The sequence below is a fragment of the Lepisosteus platostomus genome, chromosome 5 (assembly GCF_059453375.1).
Source record: "Lepisosteus platostomus isolate fLepPlt1 chromosome 5, fLepPlt1.hap1, whole genome shotgun sequence".
In the NCBI taxonomy this organism is placed as follows: domain Eukaryota; kingdom Metazoa; phylum Chordata; class Actinopteri; order Semionotiformes; family Lepisosteidae; genus Lepisosteus; species Lepisosteus platostomus.
Genome location: NC_142615.1, coordinates 18,402,485 through 18,422,051, shown reverse-complemented (window position 1 = coordinate 18,422,051; position 19,567 = coordinate 18,402,485). Strand labels below are relative to the sequence as shown.

Here is a 19,567-nt window from a genome sequence, read left to right as displayed (position 1 = left end):
TCAGTCACTTAAGCTGTCACGCCGCCAAGGCAAATCATAAGACATGCACTGAAACAGCAATACACATATCAATATAGAACTATAGCTATACCGTTATTAATTTATTTAGATACACAAATCCATTTTATATTCCCTATTTATCCAATTCTAAAAGTATGCTTTTGTTTATCCGATAACGAGCGTATTAGCAAAGGTTAAAAATATCAATTTTTCACGAAGTATATAAATGTACAGTAATATGGTCAGAAGGAGCAAGTAAAAACATTTCAAAATAACCACATGTACTGTAAGACTTTGATGCTTAAAATGTTTAGGGAGAAATGGAATACTGGTGTGTATTTTTTCTTTAAAATACCAAGACCAGCCATATACAGTACAGTTTACATACAGTAATATGTTTATGTTCCTAAATTAATATTGTTTATGACCTTCAGATGCATTATGTTCCTCTTCTTTTTATGCTCAGCTACTAAAATTTCCCTTATAAATATTCAATACTAAGCAGATTAAAATGTGCACAGTAAACAGATTAAATGATTAAATCTTTTCACTACTGACCAATGCACCACGAGTGCCCCTGTCGGTATTTTTGGACAGCCAATCACGTACCGTGGCATATGCCGAGGTGGCTTGTGGTTAGTTGCGTGCTGTACGGGTTTGTACTGTGAACCTTGAATGGCTGCTTCTGTATATTCTGTATACTGTATCATATAAATATACCACGATCCTTGAGCAGAGAATTAAATTTCTGCTGCGTTTGTGGAAGACACAAGACAACTTAAAGTCAATTGCTGGTCCGCAGTCATACCAAGCAACAGTTTAAAGGTACAGCCTTGTGGAAACAAGTTTAAACACTGAGTTTAAACACTCAAGTGCACAGAGCACGTCAGGCCAAAAACTAAGAGCACCATGGGAGCTCATTCTTTGTGTACTGAAATGTTCTTAAAAAAACAGAAGTAAACTGTAACAATTGATAAAACAACTTTAAAAGTATTGTTTTCAATTAAATTGAGCCAACAATTTAACTTACTGTGAAACCTGAAGTATTCTTCTCTGATCTTCTTTATGCTCTTCATTGTTTCATTAAATATTTATTTGTCTTTGTGATTCTGAAGACCTCTAGTGTATTTATCCTTTAGATTCGTAAATCTTTTCATGCAATTCTTTTTACAAAGTTCATTCAGCCATTGGTCTTTCAGTTTCTAAGTGGAATGGTAAAATTTGATGGAAATTCATGTTTTAATAAGCAAAGAAAAGGGATTATAAACAATAATTACAGGTTTCCTAAAGTGCTTTTCCTAAAGTTTCAATTAACAATATGTTTGCTGCTTCAATGAAGATATACACTTTGTTCTTTCCTTTTTCTGCACTAGACCATATCTACTAAGGCATACAAAACCATAATGTCACCTTTCCCTTTATTTTATTATCAAACTTGTGCATCTATGTATTCTTTTTCTGTTAATGATAAATCAATTTGAAAAACTTTTGCGAAATGTGATACAACACACAGCATGGCATGATGAAAATTAATTTAGGAGGCGAATGTTACTTGGGAAATATTAGTGAATGTGTTGCAATGCATTGCTGTTCCTTAATGTGACACAGTTGATTTTAACCTCTGGTACTCTAATTCTCTATTACATCACTTCCTAAAGATCAGTAAATACGTCTGTGGTTGTCTGTTTTTTTTTCCTGGACTACTGATGGCATGAATGAGTCTTGCTGTTAACCAGGCAATTTGTTTTACTCAAGCAGGGCAAACCTTCACCATTCTTGCATAAAAAAACCCATGTATTTTGGCTTTTTATACAGATTTTTAAGGAACCGTTAACATTGGTCATCTGTGCTTTGAGCTCAGTATTTTGCTATCCCAAAGAACATATAACACACCTATCTGCTGACTAATTAATATTCATGTATGCAATGAAGTAGCTATTAATGTAAAACCTAGACACTTATACTTTCATTGCTCTTCAATAAACAGTGTAATTATTTTCACTAGATTAAAAAAATATTTAGGAAGATGGGAGATATTCAGGTTTTCAGAAAATATTAGCATTTCAGCCTTATTGATATTTATATGTAGCAAATGTGTATGCTTTTTATAAACAAAGTAAACAAGTTAGAACTATTTAACAATGAAATCAAGTACAGTATTCATTCTCTACTGATATTTTAATTTAGTATTTAGTATTTAATGACAAACTATTTTTTAGATTTACTTGTAACTCCTTCTTCTTTTCTTCCTTTTGATTCGTGCCGCTGGTATATTCCAGTTTTTTCATGAACTCCTCAATTACTTTGTCACATTTTTCATTGTAGTCTTTGCACAGTGCATCTTCATTGTGTGGAAGGTGAACTTCCATCTCTGTTACAATATTTTCCATGTTATCTTTTGCTAATAGAAATGTTTTGTTTATCCAGGCCTCATTCATTTCCAGAGCAGCTACTGTCAGACAGACATTGTCTTGTTTGTTCAGCATGTTGATGTAGGAGTGAGCCAGCTCCACAAAGGCTTCACAGAGGGGAAAAGAGTAATGTCAGGTGGTGATATGTTGAGATTAAGCAAATGAGAACAAACAAAATGTGTATATTTATACTGAAAAACCATAAAAATACAACCAGTAATTACTGGAACTGACAGCACCTGTAATGCTTTTAATGCCTCAAACACTTAATAAAATAATGAAAAGTTCTTTGTAATATTTCCTGGATTTTAAAAATATTTAATAATATTACAGGGCAGTAAACATTAATATTTATCATGCTTTGTGTGAGATCCATATTTGCACTTTGAGGCATTAAGAGACACATCTGATTGACATTCCCAGACATAAAGTTGGGGCAACATGTCAAAGGAAATTAAAGACCAAGGGGCTGAGTTTCCTTTCTTCACTGAATGAGAACCTTTGTGTCCTCCAGGTGCTGCTGTCAGTGGCCACATGGACTTTTTTGATATTACAGAAGCATTTCTTTCTCTCTGGGAAATCTTCTTCCACCTGGTGAAGGGGGTGAGATTACATTTTGACTTCTTCCCAGAAGATTGCTTATATCTCATTTCTTATATTCTCAGCAGTAAAATAAGTGCTGAGACGAGTTTTTACATTTGGTTAACTGATTTTTAATTAATAAAATTAATTTTTAATGTAGTTTACATTAAAAACAAAGATGGATTTTCCCTCAGCTGCTCTAATTTGTGAGCATTCCTGAAGTAATTTCCTTAATTAAAAAATACACATTCTTTCATTAACACACTTTTCATATTATTACTATCAATATACAGTAATGAAACACATTAGTATTGCAACAATTGCAGTGATAACATTCAGAATTATTTGAAACATTAATGATGTAAAAATTCATTGGTTGTCCCTGTTTAAAAAAAATGCACGAAAATGTAACAAAGCAAATATGTATTTTCAGGAAAAATATCACATCTTTCACCAGAAACTGAGGAATAAAAATGAAACTGCAATTAGAAATCTGCAATGTAATTATTCGTTCTTTGAATTCTGATGAGGACTGCATTTTAAATTCTAGTTTCTTCAAGGTATTATAAGAAGAAGAAGAATCATACATACAATCACAAAACATTATTGCTACAAAATGTGACAATTTTTCCTTACTATTATTTATTTAATGTACACCAGCACTGACACAATGATCAGTTTATATCAGTGTATATACTGGAAACGTAAACGTTTTCTCCTCCTTGCTCATGAATTCATTCCTCCCCCTGTCTCCACCTCTGCACCAGCCCCTCAGCCACTCTTCTCTGAACTGGGCTTACAGTTTCCTCACCCTATAGCCTGGGAACATGGGTTCAGCCAAGTCTCTCTATGCATTGACATCTTAGTTTACTCATTTAATGATCACTCTTGAATACACTATATACTTCTGGGGAACCAAAACCATTTGTTTTATTTTATTACCTCCCAGTATAAAAGAGGTTAATTTGTCCCATAAATATGCTAAAACAAAGGATGAAAATGGAGACATTTTCAATGTGCCAATGTAACAGACCCCTCCCTCCACCCCAACATCCTTTGCAGCAGGTTCCTCTGGCTCATCCTTCTTCAGTAAGGAGGCAACACTAATCTCTGACCAGCACTGTCAGTTCCTCAGCCAGGTGTACTGTCCAAAGTGTAAAGCCAAAGTGCTAAAAAAAGTGCTTTTTTACGTCAGCTCATTCCATTTTTAGAATTTGAACAAGAAAATCAAGAGATGTAATTGTCAACAGTCGCATAACTGAATATCCACTGTCATTTAACAGAGCTGCTTGTGAAGGCTTTACCTCCTGGTGTGCAGACAAGACTTTTCACTGCCTTGGGAGCAGACTGTTTATCACGAACAGTGGTCACAAAGGTGTTGAGTGATGTTAGAAAGTCATGGTCTAAATCTTCATCTTTCATTTCCGGGAGTTTTCTGAAGAAGAATCAAGTACATATGTTAAAAACACTTAAGTAAGCATGCTCTTATTACCAAACTTACATATAATAAAGAAATGTAAATAGAAATTATAGTTTACTTAAATTTATAAATTATAGTTTACTACTTAAAATGTGGATCCATCAGGTAAGATAGAATAGGATTTTAGGAACAGTAGAATGTTATAATTATTATAATAATTAGAGTGATAATTAATATCATATTATGATGTCAGGCAAATCAAAATAATAGGGGTACAGGGGTAAGACTAAGTGACAGAAAACAAAACTGTTTAGCAGAGGTGAAAAGCAAATAAGGAAGAAAAGATGATCTATGAATAGATTGTGTCTCACTTGTTTTTTCCTCACCAAAACAAATCCTAATACATTAGCAAGGATGTGAGGGGACAACAAAAACAGAAGGTTTGAGTTTGAGAGGAAATTACAGACAGAAGTAAGCAGAGTCTGTTGAGTACAGATGATATTTGACCCTTCCTTTCAAATACTGTACACACACTGGAAAGGAGAAATTATATAAAGCACAGCAAACTTTCAAAAACAAGAACAAAATGTTTAAGTATTTGGCAATTCCTGAATAGTTTATTATATTATTATATATAAATAAAAAGTATACTTACTTGAGCGCTTTCCCAAGAGCTGGTTGTGGCAGAATATGAATTTCTGTTTTGTCAAAGACTTCCTTATATTTTGTCTTTGTTTCTTTATCCAAGGCATTCAGAAACTTGTCCTTAAACTTATCATGATCAAATTCTTCAAACTGGAAATCTCTTATCAGTATATAGAACAAGTTCGGAAGGTAATCTTTAAGTGACTTATTTTTCTCCTCACTGACGAAAGACATCTGATGTACAACTTGTAAGAGGCAGCTGTACTGGGTTTCAGGAAAAAAAAAATCTATGACGTCACATTGATAATGGCCTTTAATTAAAAAATAGAGTTTAACATTGCTGATATTTTTAAATCACTGAACAGTCCTTCGGATGAGACGTAAAACCGAGGTCCTGACTCTCTGTGGTCATTAAAAATCCCAGGGCGTTTCTCAAAAAGAGTAGGGGTGTAACCCCGGTGTCCTGGCCAAATTTCCCCATTGGCCTTTACCAATCATGACCTCCTAATAATCCCCATCTATGAACTGGCTACATTACTCTGCTCTCCTCCCCACTGATAGCTGATGTGTGGTGAGCGTTCTGGCGCACTATGGCTGCCGTCGCATCATCCAGGTGGATGCTGCACATTGGTGGTGGTGGAGGGGAGTCCCCATTACCTGTAAAGCGCTTTGAGTGGAGTGTCCAGAAAAGCGCTATATAAGTGTAAGCAATTATTATTATTATTATTATTATTATTATTATTATTATTATTATTATTTGAAAAATTCTTAACACTGCATCACTTACAATAAGCACTTGTCCATTTCAGAGTCCCAGGAGAGATGGATCCTACCCAGGAATCAATGTGCAAAAGGCAGGATACACCCTGGACAGGACATCAATCCATCACAGGGCATACACTCACACCAGGGCCAACTCTACCAAACCACTTGGTTAAGCACCTGGAGGAAACCCATGCAAAGAGTATGCAGAGAGCACCCCAGGAATTACACCAAGGGCCCCAGTGCTGCAAGGCTGCAATGATAATCACAGTGCCAATGCACCACCTGGTTTAAACATGGATAATAATATTTTCTTATTTATAATCTCTTTGTTAGTCAGAAACAATAATTTTGATATTTGTTTTAAATTCCAATATAAGTCTTCATTGTCCTTTTTTTCCTGTAATGTCCTGTTGAAATGCTCCAGAAATCTGATTTTGGCTTTTATTTTGGCTTTTATTGGACTTTTGCAGTTCTAGATAATTAGATTGTTTCAGTTTCAGTTTCATATGATTAGAATATGATTAGAAGCTGTCATAAGATTATAAAAAATATTTTACAGCAGACTTCATTAACACTCTGACTGCACATATGTACTTGTGGTTCAGTACTGAAAGGGGTGAAGTGAAGTGACCCAGCAATGATATTAACTAATTCTCCAATTAGACAACTCCACACAGCTGGTACAGTAACAGTACTGGGCATCATGGGTGACACAAATCAGCATAAACAAAGATCACCACAGCTCACCCCAGAATTCACTTTAAACTGAAAACTAAATCTGCTCATGAAATTGGAGGATTATGTAAAGCTCAAGATTTCTTTTTTAGTAATTTATATTGTTGTATAGTTTAAAATGTTTTCTTCCCAAGGATACAGAATTTCTTCAATAGCGCTTCTGTCGATACATCCTTTGATGTTGAAGATTATACTGCTGGACAGCAGTGTTGTCAGTAAAAATATAGTCTTATCAGTTATGAGCCTATTTTCACAGTCATCCAATCCCTCAGTATCCAGAAGCAGGAGACAGGCATTTGTGTGGAAAGGGTGTGGTCTGGACCACATCCAAATGCCTTTGGTACATCCTTCCACTCCATGTCCAACTTTGAATCCTTGGTCTTCATTAAAGAACCGAGACAGCAGGTAAGACTTTCCAGTCCTGTGCTTACCCACAATGCCAATCACCTCTGCAACACCTGTCATTCCTGACAGAACTTCAGCTGCCCTCTCATTGAGTACAACTTTATCATTCTGGATCTCAATGAATATCTGTGGAGTTGCCATCATGCCTATTCTGCTCCTGGTAAAATAAGAGAAAACTAACTTAAGAATACATTAACTCATTTTTCACTATTTTATACTATGTGAATTTTGTAAAAATTCTATAGGTTCTGATTCTTATTAATTCATTCAGGATACCTGTGCCACAACAAATTGACTGTAAAAACATGTATACGTACTATAGCTGTCAACAGTTAATGTATATTGATTAGTTTTACACATTATCACAATTCCTTGAACCAGCAATACAAATTGATTCTGAAATTTGCATTATAAGTCAAAGTCATAACTTGGAAGTGATTATATAATGGAACAGTGTTATAAGTTGGTGACTAACTCCTGATTCAACAGCAGCTAGGCAACATTCATTATTTTGTGATCACAAATAACTTAAGGGAGTAGACAGAGGTCTGATTTATGCAAGATTATTTGAAACCATGAAGTCAGCTCTAACTGGATGGCATAAAAATGTGACCTGTGGGAAAACTGGTTTGCCTATGGTTATACTCGATTAGAGCAATACAAATATGAAAAATGCCATTTGGCTAATTTTCCCATTTGGTAGTTAGTTAATTGATCTGGGGACTCATTCAGCTGTTTCTTGAAAAATAAAGACAGGTGTCACATAGAAAACAAAATAAATTCACCTCCCGAATCACAACCCAAATCTCTAATCACCACCAGAGGGCCCCACACGAGAAAACCAATATCACTCTTCCCTAACAGCCAAGTGAATATCTCTCTAATCATCATCACCTTTAATTAGGAGCATTATATTAAAGGCTCAAGTGGCTACTCAAGCATTCATGCCAGGACCATGAGCCTTCAGCTCAGATAATCCTCTCTTCTCTACTTCAGAGAAATAAAATCCTTAACTGAGTTTTAACATTTGCCCTAAAAACCTTCCGAAAAGCTAAATATGGAGCGACTACAAGCTGACTTTCTACTTCTGTCTGGGATATTGAGCCTGAAACCGGTGAAAGGTGTCGCTAAAACCCACACAATGTCACACAGGCTGTTAAATTTAACCATATTACTGTCTAGCTTGTTCCACACTTTGCTAACAAGTCTGCATGCCTGCATCTCTGAATAATGGGGAATTTATTATTCTTTGAGTTTCTACAAAGGCTAGAAGGACTGTGAACCTCTCTCAAGGAGAGATAAGAATTGTACTGAAACAGACATAAAACCATTTAGCCAAGAACACAACAGGGCTAGTGATTCTCAAGTCAAGAGAGGTGATTTCCCAACACCTGACACAAGGCCATAATTTAAGGGCCACTACTTAGTAAGAAATGCAAGAAGGACTTTTTTTAAGATTCATTTTAAAGGAACTGACCAAACATACCTTAAAATCATCCATAAATAGATATTTTATTTATCACATTTAAAAGAAACAGAACCAACTGCATTAAACTAAGAGAAACAATGGATATCTGAGCAAATGCCTGTAACTACTGTATCACTTGTATGGTCTTAAATTAAAGAGCAATTCATAATTAAACAGTTGGAACAGTCGGAATCCTGGTTACAACAAGCATTACTGTAAGGATTTTTCAGATTTTTCTGATCCATCAACATCGATTGAGGGTCCAGGTTTGAGTCTAGTGAATACATGAGGATACAATCCTCTCCAATTGCTTGTAAAGCAAGTCAGAATTTTGACCTATTAAAATTGCATCCTTCATTCTGTATTGATAAAAGACTATATTAAGTACTGGATGTGTTGCCACATGTTTCATTCCTTTACGAAAGCTTAAACCTAAATTATTAAATTAAAATACAATATAATTCATCATTATCATTTCAGAAATAAACAGGCTGTACTTGTTTGGTATCAAATGAATGGGCAAAGCATGAGTAGGTCAGAAATCTAATAATCTAATATTAACTTTGTAAATTTTACTCAGAAGAAGTTTTGAGTTTTCTCAATTATTGGATATTTTATCCTGTCTTTCCTGTTAGAAGCAATAAAAATGTCTGAAGGCAAGATATGCAAATCACAGGTTTGAACTGGCCAATCAGAACCCTGGAAGAAAAGACTCTGGTATGTCTTTGTCTGAGGCTAATCAATAGAGCAAGCCAAGAGCCACACTTTGGAAGTCTGGAAGTTTTAGAAGACGTTAGGTCCTACTAGTGGATGTCAAGTCTAAAGGAAGTCAGCAGACAAGGGAGAAGAAGTAACAAAGAGCTCAGCTAGACAAGAGGATTAAAGTCTGATCCACTGCTCCACCCTCTCCAGCCAGCAGCCCATCTACATGAGCTCCACAGCAACTCTGGATCAGCTTCTGAGCAGAGTCACAGCAGTCTTCTACTTAACAAATCCGCACCAGATGATGCCTACTTCCCCGCTATCCAAGACATAAGCAATACGGACGCAAAGCTTTTTTAGTTTGCACTGTTCCTTAATATATATATGTATTTATTAACTTTGTGTTTGGTTTATCTTGATAAAGACTTAATGTAACATGATGCCTTCTGCCTCAAATTAGAATTTGACTTGAAGTTGAAGTTGAAGTTACTCTATAACTTAGCAACTTGCACTTTTCAAATTCTCTATTTCCAACCATTTCCACTTTCCTTTCCAAAGGCCTTTGTTGTATTAATTGTATTTCTAATAAACTCATCTGTTTTAATAAACTGAAGGAATCTGGATTTGAATTCACACAGATCAACCTCACCTTTATCTTGAATTAGGAATATTCAGCACAGTGGTAATTATCACATTAAACTGGCTGTGTTTTCAGAGGATATGGTCATCTAAGGGTTGGTGTGGTGATAAACACCAGATCACAAGACCTGTTTTATCCTTCTATTGGTGTTTCAGTAACCTAGGACACATGGTTTTGGTCATGTGCTGGAAAGTGCTTACAGCAGTGCCTAACCTTTAGTCACATGTGCTGTACATGATTTACTGAAGATTCAGGCAACCCTCCAAAACCATCTGATGCACAGCTTCCTGTTCTCAGCTTTACATATACTTCCATGTAGTCCTCACTTGTGTCTTCTAATTTGTATTTAATTGTGATGAATTTGTCAGTACCTTTGAGGATATTGAATACTTTATCAAATCCCCTTGATCTTCTCTGTTCGAGACATAAAGGCTTTGGTCCTTCAGTCTGTCAGTGTAGGACATTCTCCTGAGTCCCAAACTGTATCTGGTAGTTATCAGACCTAATTCTAACAGGAATATATATATATATATATTGTTGTTGTTGTTGTTGTTTTAGTGTGGTGACCAAAAGTGTACACAGTATACCAAATGAGGCCTTACTATTACTATATTATGTGATTTTAACCTTTTAGTACTCCTGTTTGTCATATGTCCAGAGGCCATTTCCAGATGGAATAATGTCCCCTGAAACATTCTGTATTAATTTTGTAAGTACAGACAGTTGAGGCCTGGTTGACAGCTTAAATTGAAACTCATATAACATTCCCTGATTTGCATTCTGCTCTAATAGATGTATAATCTAACATTTTGTTTTGCCTTTCTTTCTTAATGTTTTTATTATTTCCAGCAATTGTCTAGAAGATATGTGCTCATATTATCCAATGTGTATACATTGCGTGTTCATGACTCGCTTGTGAGCATGTTTCCACACCTGTCTTTTCCTGATAATAACAGCTGACCCATGTAAAACTATCCTCACTGTGAGGAAAAGGACTGCTTACCTTCCTCTTCTCAAGAAAATATGTTACACAGGCTCCACTGTGACTCTGCCATGTAGGAATGTTAATTAATTTGGGTAGTGTGGTGTCTCTGTGGCTAAGGATCTGCACCTATGGCTGGAAGGTTGCCCGTTCGTATCCCGTGGCTGGTAGAGGATTCCTGCTCTGTTGGGGCCCTAAGCAAGGCCCTTAACCCTAGCTGCTCCAGTGGTGCTATATAAATGGCTGACCCTGCACTCTGACCCCACGGATTCTTTTGATAGTAAGTAAAGAAATAGTGTGTAGAGTAGGAGGAATCCACTGTAGTGGACTAAGGGGTATAGTGTGAAGGTTGTGAAAGCTGGTGGCTATGTGTGTGAGTTCCCCAGACCACAAAGGAGGTTGACATTTCTCCTGGAGAAATGTCTGCAGTGCCTCAAGCATTCAATTCCATCATACCCAGTCAACTGGTGACAAAGCTCAGGGGATTAGGTCTGTGCAACTCTGTCTGCAACTGGCTGCTGGACTTTCTTATTGATAGACCACAGGTGGTGCGGATAGGCAATAAAACATCAACACCACTCACCCTGAGCACTGGAACCCCACAAGGCTGCTGTCTGAGTCCAAGGTTATACTCCCTATTTACTCACGACTGCACAGCAAGACACAGCAACAACCGCATCATTAAGTTTGCAGATGCCACCACTATAATAGGACTGATCAGTTATGATGACGAATCCACTTACAGGGATGAAGTTGTACAGCTGCTTAGGTGGTGTCATAGCAATAACCTGGACTTGAACATAAAGAAAACGAAAGAGCTAATAGTGGACTTTCGGAGACACAGGCCATACACTCACAGCCCACTCAGTATTGATGGAATGGAAGTGGAAACAGTCACCAGCTTTAGGTTTTTGGGAATTCACATCTCTAGAGATCTAACCTGGACTGTGAACACTGACTCTATCATGAAGAAGGCTCAGCAGCGCCTTTATTTCTTGAGGTGCCTCTAGCGATGGGGGATGCCAATACATGTGTTGGTGAACTTCTACTGCTGCACCATCAAGAGCATCCTTACCAACAGGATCACCGTGTGGTATGCAACACTTCTTCGCGAGAAAGAAAGGCACTGCAGAGAATGGTCAATATGGCCCAGAAGATTATTGGCTGCGGTCTCACCGATCTATTGCACATCTCCAGTCATTGTTTACACGTCTGTATTGTTTACATTCAAACTGTCTACATGTTTACTTGCACATTGTCTATTGTTTGTTTGTATATTGTATTGATGCACTGTTTGCACTTTGTTTTGTTTTTTACACTTGTTTTACAATCGAGAGACTTTCTATAAGTAAGAATTCCATTGTATCAGTACCGGTTACATATGGCAATAAAGTTCAAGTTCATGTTCAAGTACAAGTTGGAAGGGGAGAGAAGGAAGTGAGTGAGACTGGGGACTCATTCTGAAGGAGTGCTGAAGGCCCAGGGCTGTGGAAGTGGCAAAGCTGCTTGTCAGGCTTGTGTGAATGGAACTTAAACCATGTGACTCAACAGTCTATGTGTAAAACCAGTTAAAGGCCTAGCCCCCCAGAGGTCATTTCTGCCTGTAACAGATGACTTCTCAAACCCAGCACTGCAGAGACTCGCAGTTTATCAATATGAATAAAAGTCAGCAGGAGGATTTTTCCTAAAGACTTCTCCTCTTCTAAAAGCTCAGGACATATGAACAGTGACTCATACACCTGGGAACTGACAGGCAGCTGTAGCACCAGACAGTTGCACAGAGAAATTCAATATAAAAATTGCACTCTCCATTCAACAAGATATATTAACATGTCCAACAACTGCATAGCTGCTTGTTTTAATTTTCATAGTAAGGGACACACTGTCACAACTACAGGAAGGGCTCTGTTTCAGTCTCACTACATTTGTTTCCACTGTGCATTTAAAACAGCCTTAAACTTTGAATAATACAATTTTATCTGTCAACATTGTAGTATGTACTGCATATTTCCAAACTTCAGTATCTCAGATTTACTGGTTTAACTGTAATTAACAATAAAACAGGATGGTTTTGAGACTTTATCTACTTACATGGGATCTCACTTGTTTAATGTTTTGATAATTTAATATCCTTATTTTTAACTTAATCTCAGCAAAATGTGTTTCCAGTGCTTTGGGTTTTACAAAAGAAACACAAATCTGGAAATAATTTCTCCTGGTGGCATAATTCAAGGGACCAATTGTATCGACCCCAAAGCAGCGAACCAACTGGAGTTCAGCCTGTGCAAAACTAGTGAGCAAACTTAAGATCAAATGCAATGAACATGGCTGAAATTTGTCCACAGCTCCATTCTGAACCTGTCCTGAATTGCAATGAACCCAAAGTAACAACTGCTGCCCTCTAGATATTATTGTAGTAGTAGATTAATTTAAACCACCTCTTCACAGGTTTTAAGCAACTCAGTAGCGGACTAAGCACGGGATCCCATTAGAACTTTCCTGAACATAGTGGAAATGATACCTCCACTAAATTATGAACTTAGCATCTTTAGCTTGACATTTATTGTAAAATTTACCTTCAATACTTGAGGGGCTTTCCAGACACAACAATTATTTATCAATACAAGTATTTATTAATAAAAGTGTAATCTGTTAATAATGAAGTTTAATATCTATCTTTATCAGTAGCTGTACTACAGATAATGCATGTTTAACCTAACACTAACCCTTTTGTATGTGATAGTTAATTTTTCAGATAACCAGGGGAGGGAAGAGAACTGAAATCAAGGAAATACAAATTGAAATGGAGTGTAATTCTTACATGTGTTCTGTTACATCTGGGAGTTAATTGAATAGATTTGTTGTATTTTTCTTTGGGATTTGACTCTTCACTTGTGTTTCTCAGGGAAAGCAGGGATATTGGGGATGCAAAGAATAAGTTGTAAGGTATGGGTAAGTTAAAGAAAAAAAAACATATTATTAAAAGTGATAATCTAAGACAATTCTTTGGAACAGTGTCCTTTCTCATATCTGTGGCTGTGGTCCAACAATAATGGTGTTGAAATGTGCGGAAAGATTTGGAGACGAACAGGAGGCCCATCCAGTCGGTAACAAGGTTGAGCAAGACCGCACATGCCTCAGTGACGGTGCTGTTAATGGAATAGTACACAGACCACATGAAAGGCAAGGAAAAGGTGGTTTTAAAATTTCAAGATCAGAGGAACAGCAATTAACTGAAAAGATCTGTTACAGAGCTCTAGGTTTTCCTTTTTAGAGCTGTAAATGTAACTTGTTTTTGTAGATCAAATCCACATATTGATGTTAATTCTATTTAAAAAATAAAATGACTAACGCTGTTGGACATTAGATGATGCTTTGTGTAACATTTGTTTTCACTCAGCTGTAAGGAAAATGCACTACGCGCCTTTATTTTAATTAAAAACTCTTAATGTAGATGAGTTGTACAACAAACATTACAACAAATGCAGCCCCTGAAGTTGCATAACACTTACGTTAAAATTATTGCAGACACAAAAGTAGCTTATGCCTATTATAACACCGAAATAGCAATGTGTTTATTAATATATTAATTATAAATTGCTTTATTTGTCTGAAGGATCTCTGTATGAATCAGTATAATTTATCAATGGAAATAAAAACTGCTATAATACATGTTCAAGCTTAACACGCACCTGCTATTATCGTTTGTTCGTTTGTGATTAAATGCAATTGAGTATCTCATAAGCAGTTACCTTCTCTGGTTTATTTCAATATAAATGCCGTTCTTAAATTCAAATTAACATTAAATTGCCAAGAACATTCAGTTATATATTAACACAAGACAGATAAATGAATAATTATGGCTGACATATTAACGCACTGAACAGACTAATTGAAAAGCTCTGATTCAGAGCACCGGCAGTTCTTGCTAATTTGAACAACAACGATGCTGAACCCTCAGCACCGTACTAAACACAAGTTCATTTGGTCCCCAGCTTTTTTTGGTCCCCAGCAGTTTTCGTTGCATCTGAACTCAGAGCTGGAGATGATCTCCTGATAGTACCGCATTAAGTACTCCGGAGCTTAAGCAGAGCGTGCTAAATCTGAAAGTTCGTTGAAATTGAATGATCTTGACACAGTGGCCTGTCTTGTAATCATGAGCCGAAAAGGTCGAAAGACACATCCTCACAATAAACACCTTTGCATTTCTGGGCACTTGTGCCATCGTTACTAATCTATTCTATCTGCGCTTCCAAACTATTCAATGTTGAGATTTTGACAGCTACATTTATGTATATGAAATACTATGAAGGCAAACATAGGATTAGTGGGACTATTAGAAGCAGAACTAGAAGAAAGCAAAAACATTATAGGAGTCCCATTTACTAAGGTGTATTTGCCTAGATTTTAGTTCACTTCACTCCATAGAATATTAATCTACGTCACAGTATGTCTCCCAGAAATCTATCACAAATGATCAAAATGATTACACTTGCTTCAAGACTGGAATACAATTTCAGTTTTATATTTCAATACAGTATATTAACAGTCACTAATGTTTAAATTAAGTTCATATTAACGATATTATTTCAGTAATGCGTTTCTCCGTCATTCAGAACTTTCCCTTGCGATCTGCTTAGCACTGTACTAACTTGGTTAGTGTAGTAACCTCTAGACGGCAGCAGCTGTTTGTGTTTGTTGCAACAGAGGATATATTTTAGTGCAGAGATAGCGACTAATTTCAGCTGCCAAGTCCTCTGCAATTGGTATTAGGAGTGATTTCCTTCGCTTACCTTTGTGCTGGAATCGGTCAGTACGATTCAATTTCTGTGCGGTTCCCCTCTGGTCCTGACCACAGCTCAGTTCTACAACGATGATCTGGTGTGCACAATAAATCAGCTATATTATATGTTGCTTTTAACCACAAAAAAATGCATTTGTGTTAATCAGTTAGGTTAAATATTTTTATATCTGTAGCTTCTCCGATAAGAGGAGAAATCAGAAATGATAAAATGTCTAATTTAAAGCAAACAGATACCCATTTCTCTAACGTAAATGTGGGAGGAGACACTTCTATGGATTTTGTATTGTTTCAAAGTATTTGAAAATGAAATTAGAACAGTTCTTGAATCTGTTTAACGAATAATCTTGCTTTCTCTATAATGTAAAAGGTGCAGGAAGAGATTCTTTTATGCTAAAAACATTAAGATTAAAAGGTTGAACGATGTTACACATTCAGGGAAGTCATTAAAAAAATGATTATCTAAATTTCACTATAAATGACGATTTTCATCCATCTATGTCTTTAAAATTGGTTTAAGGAAGTCTTTAGATCCTCGACAATTTAAAAGATGAGTTCAGTGGAAATGTGTGCTTTACTAACTGAGAAGACCCCTTTGCACAGTTTTTACTACCCCTTTGCACTACCTTAAAGTACTACAACGCGTATTTTTCCCCTTTTACACTTAATTAAGCTCAGCTAAGCCAATTTGAAGGGGGAAAACTATTTGTTTTCAGACCAAAGCACCTCTGCCGTACAGAGGCTCTCTAAGTTGGGTTCTAGATTTTCACTCGATTGCTCACTCCTCTCACACCTGTATCATGCAGTGACAGCATGGTCTTGCGCGGTGGCGGATCCTGTCTGCGATTCTCTTTAACTTGTTATCCGATGTAAACATGCTTGATCATCAAAACAAGGATAAATCGTGACTTTATTTCAAAATGCTTGTTGCTGTCAGATATGTGGTGACTGACTGGAAAAAAAGATTTTCAGTCCTAATCAGATTTTAATTTCCTCGAGGGCCACATTTTCTTCGGAAGAAAGGCCAGATGGCCAGACACAGGGAGGGTAGGTATTTTATGATGGAGGAATACGTAATAAACAACACAATTTACACTTATAATAAATTAAATGAAACCCCTTATATTCTAATATTCAAATGAACAAATAAAACTAGAAGAAATATTCACATACATGTGTGCAAATTTAATGAGATATCTGGAATTGCTTCAGTGACAGAATGTCTGTTTCATCTTTGTAAATGTTTGTTCACACAAAATGTGGAGGCAGAAGACAGAAAAGTTGCTCGTGGAATGTTCTTAAAACACCTTTCAGGCAGTGATTTATGTTTAACAAATCATTTTCCTTAAACAGATCCCTATACAAGTCATTCGCAGCAAAGTCAATTACTTCGAGCGGCAATTCAGGCTGAAGATCTTCAACTTCACTTGCAAAAGGGTTCTTGAACAATCTTATGTTCTGTGAGATACTGTTAAAATCTTGAAAACGGTCCTGAAATTTCTGCTTCAAATGTGAAATCACATTTAAAGTGAACGGGATCGGAAAAGGTTCGGCACATTCATTTCTGTACTTTTCACAAGTTGCGAACTGAACAAAATTGTTTGCTGCCACTTGTTTGTCCAAAAAGAATTATTGTCTGAAGAATTTTTGTCTGAAGGATTTTACGAGTGAAAACAAATCTGAAATTATAGAATTTGAAACAAATCTGAAATTATAGAATAGGTCGTGTCCTTTGAGTCATGAAAATATCGAATTCTGTGCGTAATTCACTAAATCTCTAGCACTTGGGTTTGCTGATCCAGCGAACCCCTCAGTGGTACGGAACGTCCGGATATTCACTTTCGATTTCAGATAGGAAGTTTTTAAATTGACGATGATTAAGGGAGGACTATCGTATAAAATTCACTGTCACTATCCATTACTTCAGATAATTGTAATTTTTTATCGCACAAAGCCTGCTGATGAAAGATGATGAATACAGTGCAAAATAATGGTTTTTTCCCGGGTCTTCTGTGCGACGAGCAGTTGTATTAGATGACAGGTATATTTGTTCGAGCAAAGCAACTTTTTCTTTGTATATGCTGCCCATCAGTAAATGGTTTCCCTGCCTTAGCTATGACGTGCTATTTTGAAACTCGCCCTTACAATGGATTCTGATTGTTGTGATCGCTTTTTTAAATATTTCACGCTGATAAATTAAGTTTTTCTTCAGTGCTTCTACTTTATCTGAAATCATTTTGCCAATCACATCTGAGTATTTCTGTGCTTCGTATCGTAATGCCTTCGGATATTATACTCCTTGAGAACAGCGACGGTTTCTCTGCGTATTAAGCACAACGCTTTATATTGCTTTCAATCACGAAATAGTTTTCTCATTAAAAATACGGCACTCTTCGTCAACGTTTCTCCACTTAGCTGACATTTCGATGTAAAAAAACAATGCAAGAAAACTCAAGTACAACAAACGTGAACCTGAGGTAAAGGTTATTTAATTTAACACTTGCGCGTAAGCATGTAGTGGTGACGCTTTCCTCTGTTCTCAGGCCGGATAAAGATACCGTAGGTTGGAGACACTTGGGTTAATCCATTCGATCGCTGCATAATGCGGTGAACTCAGCGTTCTGTATAATGCGAGTCTGTTTAAAACCGTTCCTACAGCTGTATCTGAACAGGAGGAAGAGACAGTTACAAGCTGTACAGCTCTATCCTGTCCGGCGCCCTTTATCCTGGAGTTTTCGATAGTTACGTTTAAATCTCCTGTCAGTAACAAAAAAAGCCTAGACTCCAAACTAATCTCATTTCTTGTACTTGAAACAGGTCCAGAGTGGGGGCTCTCTCTATTAGTTTCAAAACTATTATTAGTTCAGACTAATTTAAAGCAGAAATCTAACATGCCAGCAATCTGCGCCACACGATACCTCCTTGTCCGAAGGCTGTGCTGAGTTTGAGATTGTGACTGATCGAAACAAATGATCATCTCACCTGTATCCTCCGGTCCTCCTCTGTGGTGCGAATCGGTAAGGTGGTGAAGGGGATTACCGCGCTGGAGTTTTATAAACACACATTTCCTTTCACTTTCGAGTTTTATCATGACTAGAACAGGGAGTAAGTAACTATCCTTCCTTTCACTTTCAACTTTTCATACTGATAAACTACTCGCGGAAATCCCAAAGAAAGAAAACTTCCTATAGAGACTACTACATTTTTCTAATATAAAACTTTGAAATATAAGCACTAAACAGTTAATCAGAACAGGTTTTAGACTACTTTGTATGTTAATTGAATTGTTTCCATAAAACACCTGCAATTGAGACAACTCACATAATCTGGTTATATTAAAGGGTCTGAGGTGCAGCTCATAAACCTGTCTAAATATTGTTGGATTGGGATTGATGGGTTAAACTAGTGTAGCGCCCTTGCCCAGTGATGAGGAGGAAGTTTGGAGATACTGTGGAAATGTCTATAGAGATAGGCCCCGTAGAAATGTGCAGTACACAAAATATGTCAGTTTACTTTGACTTTATCCTGTCCATACAGACAAGATTATCTTATTCTCAGAAACCAACCACACAGTGCTCTATAACCACCAATGAGGGCAATGTCTGACTGCTCTATACAGGGAAAGGTGTGTCTCAAATCTTTATCTGTACCTGGAGACATACTGTATCACCAACAGCCAGTCTCGTCTCTTCTGTTACCTCTAGCATACCTCCTGTCTGACATGATGTAATTTTTTTAACCCTGTGTAGCGTACATTTCTTTACACAGAAAAATACTTAAATTACAATTGCAATCAGCTAACTCCCGTCAGAGTCCTGACTCCTATGTAACAAACAGTTCTTTCCGGACCCTATGCGGACGACACAGTCTGACGGAGTGGGGAAACACTGGGGAAACGTCATGCAGGAATACAGGGCTGAAGACAAGGGGGCGTGTCCAAGGTGCGCTGGTGCACGGGGGAGGTGTGGCCGAGGCGAACAATCCCAAAGAGTAATCCTTAGAGTATCCAAA

At 36.9% G+C, this 19,567-nt stretch overlaps 1 long non-coding RNA gene across 2 annotated transcripts; it reads right to left on the bottom strand.

The window, feature by feature from the left end:
• Positions 1-2,235: 2,235 nt before the first annotated feature.
• LOC148664391 (uncharacterized) lies at positions 2,236-18,679 on the bottom strand. Of its 2 annotated transcripts, XR_015936482.1 has the most exons (6): positions 18,539-18,679; positions 15,549-15,633; positions 6,698-7,120; positions 5,069-5,317; positions 4,298-4,428; positions 2,236-3,002 (listed from the first exon to the last, which is right to left on the bottom strand). It is a non-coding gene; the product is annotated as an uncharacterized LOC148664391 (long non-coding RNA). The 2 variants fall into 2 exon arrangements; XR_015936481.1 differs by having other exon boundaries at positions 2,236-4,428.
• Positions 18,680-19,567: the final 888 nt, after the last annotated feature.